This window comes from Octopus bimaculoides, chromosome 2 (assembly GCF_001194135.2).
Source record: "Octopus bimaculoides isolate UCB-OBI-ISO-001 chromosome 2, ASM119413v2, whole genome shotgun sequence".
Classification (NCBI taxonomy): domain Eukaryota; kingdom Metazoa; phylum Mollusca; class Cephalopoda; order Octopoda; family Octopodidae; genus Octopus; species Octopus bimaculoides.
In genome coordinates, this window is record NC_068982.1 from 93,059,039 (window position 1) to 93,062,051 (window position 3,013).

General features: G+C 37.0%; 1 protein-coding gene across 1 annotated transcript in view; it reads right to left on the minus strand.

Moving 5' to 3' along the window:
* LOC106874265 (chitotriosidase-1) overlaps positions 1–3,013 on the minus strand; it is a 35,335-nt gene that overhangs the window by 20,715 nt on the left and 11,607 nt on the right. The window lies entirely within an intron of this gene.

A 3,013-nucleotide genomic window follows, 5' to 3' on the forward strand; every position in this document is an offset into this window, starting at 1 on the left:
ATATTATTTAGGAGCAGACATGGTTGTGTGGTTTAAGAAGCCAAATTTACAATTTACAAACACGTGGTTTCGGGCTCAGTCCCACTGCGCAGCACCTTGGACAAGTATCTTCTGCTATAGTTCCGAACCAATGCTTTGTGAGTGAATTTGGAAGGTAGAAACTACGTGAAAGCCCATCATATGTGTGTATATGTCTATATGTATATATACATGTGTGTGTGTGTGTGTGTGTGTGTGTGTGCGTGGAATATCTTTGTGTCTGTGCTTGCCTCTCATCCCGCTTGACAACCCGTGTTGGTTTGTTTACTTAGCGGTTCAGCAGAAGAGGCGATAGATTAAATACCGTTTTTAAAAAGAAAAACCAAAAGTTCTGAGGTTGATTTTTCGACTAAAACTCTTCAAAGCGCTTCTCCAGTGTGACTGCAGTCCAATGACTGAAAATAAATATATTTGTATTGTTTTTCCTCTTATTTATCAATTAATTAATTAGTTTACTTTATACATTTATCTTCACTTTAATTCATATAATGTTTACAATTCAACCTTTCACCAACTAGCCGACCGACCGACCGACCGACTGACCAACCGACCAACCGACCAACCAACCAACCAACCAACCAACTGGCCACATCCACAAATGCTAATCAATTAGCTTTGTCTAAACCCACTTAAATACAAATGTATTTAAGTCAAGGATTACCACAGCTGCTCTACCCTGATGAATTTTTCAGAGTCCATATTAATATGTCATGTACTTGATATATTGGATTACTTTAATTGTGGTTCTTTCCGTTTCTGATGGAATCTCCAACTGAATTTATACATACATACATACATACATACATACATACATACATACACACATACATACATACATACATACATACATACATACATCTCTGTTGGTTTCAATGATGTGTATGCAGCAGATCGATCAACTGAAGCACCTGCAAGTAGTCGAGTATTCCACAGACATATTTCTTAACATATTACTCAACCCTAATACCCGGGTGAAATCAATATGACATTGTGGGCAACATAGTTGACTCACGAAGTTGCAGGTTCAATCTATCAGATAGGCTTTTAACCAGTTTCTGCGAAACCAATTTTACTTACAATGTTAGGTTGAATGGAGGTTATGATAAAAAATATTTGTCCAACATGCCATGCAGTGGAATCAAACCCAGGACTTTATGTTTCCATAACGAAGTTCTTATCCATGATACGTCAACTTTATACTAATTAAACACATACAAACATATATAAACATACGTACATATACACGTACATGTGCCTATACATACACACTTATAAACATCACCCCCCCCCCATATATATATATATATATATAAAGACACGCACATATATTTACATACATATACATATAAATATACTAGAGGTACCCAAAAGAAACCTGAATTTTGCAATACATACATTCATACATATGGGCGTCTTTATTTCAGTGTACGAAGGGTACCCAAAATTTGTGCCTCACTTGCTCTGGAAAATCAAAAGCAGTCACGACTGAATGCGTATCGTGAACTGAAAGAACAGTTGGAAGCTAATCCGAACCTTTTTCGTCGGTCATCGCTGGCTACGAAAGCTGGTGCTACGGCTACGATCCGGAATGTCACCACGCCTCCAAAAAGTGTGTCAAGTGAAATCCAATGCCAAGACGATGCTGATTTGTTTCATCAATGCAAAAGGAATTGTCCACACAGTATTTGTTCCTCCTCGTCAAACTGTTAACCAGACATTTTACTTGGCAGTTCTGAAGAGTTTGTGAGACACGACGCGATGAAAACACCCTGCACTGTGACAAAGTGAAGACAATGCACCTTCGCACACCGCCTTGAATGTGAAACAGTTTTCTCCAAAAATAAAATGACCCCATTTACCCACCCTACCTATTCACCCAATCTTGCTCCTTGCGTAACTTGCATTTGTAATTGACACGTAAAGGTTTTCTTGGATGGGTATAGTCTACTGATTAGGAATCTAATGGATATATTCAATTTTTCTATTACCCTAAATCTAAGTTTCATTTCATCTAAAACATTTTCAAATCTGTAAGCTAGTTCAACCCTATGGGTATCAACGAACATTACGCCTTGGAAATTGCTGTTGCCATCATCAGAATAGAAAGATAACATCAACAAAAACAACTACATCAACAAGAAATACATGTACACGTAGCTATATGTGCATGTGCGTGCATATAGTAAAAATGAAAGTAGAAACCAAAACAATACAAACAATGAGGGCAACAAAACTCGCTTACACACAGGGATAAAAACACAGCCACACAACTCCAATTAAAATTACAAACACACACGGTTTATACATGACATCAAAACACGAAGATACTATTTACATTTTGAGAAGTTAATAGAGAGCGAGGAATGAGTGTATAACTAGCATAGAGTGATAATACCATAGTTTGACGAAAGGATTTTGAAAAACCGCTTACTTAATCGATTGATTATTTAATTAATCAGTCGTTTAATTAAAATGAAATAAGCAAATTACAAGTGCAAGTGTTTTGTCAGCAGGCAGACCTTCCAAAAGTATGACAATGTTTACTTTAATACACGATTTTACATCAAGAATCATGCAAAACAAATACAAAAACTAAGCAAATTTTATGGCAAAGGCCGTTAATACAAGGGAGATAATCATTTCTTTGCAACATTAGAGGGGATTAGAAATTTGAATTTGAAAGAAAAAAAAGCTGATTTAAATCACGATAATAAAACATAAAATTAAATCTGTAAAAGTGTATTAAAAATGTTTACATATAGGCGCAGGAGTGGCTTTGTGGTAAGTAACTTGCTTACCAACCACATGGTTCTGGGTTCAGCCCCACTGTGTGGTACCTTGGGTGAATGTCTTCTGCTATAGCCTCGGGCCGACCAAAGATTTGTGAATGGATTTGGTAGACGGAAACTGAAAGAAGCCCGTCGTATATATATATATGTGTGTGTGTGTGTGTCTGTGTTTGCCCCCCCCCCCC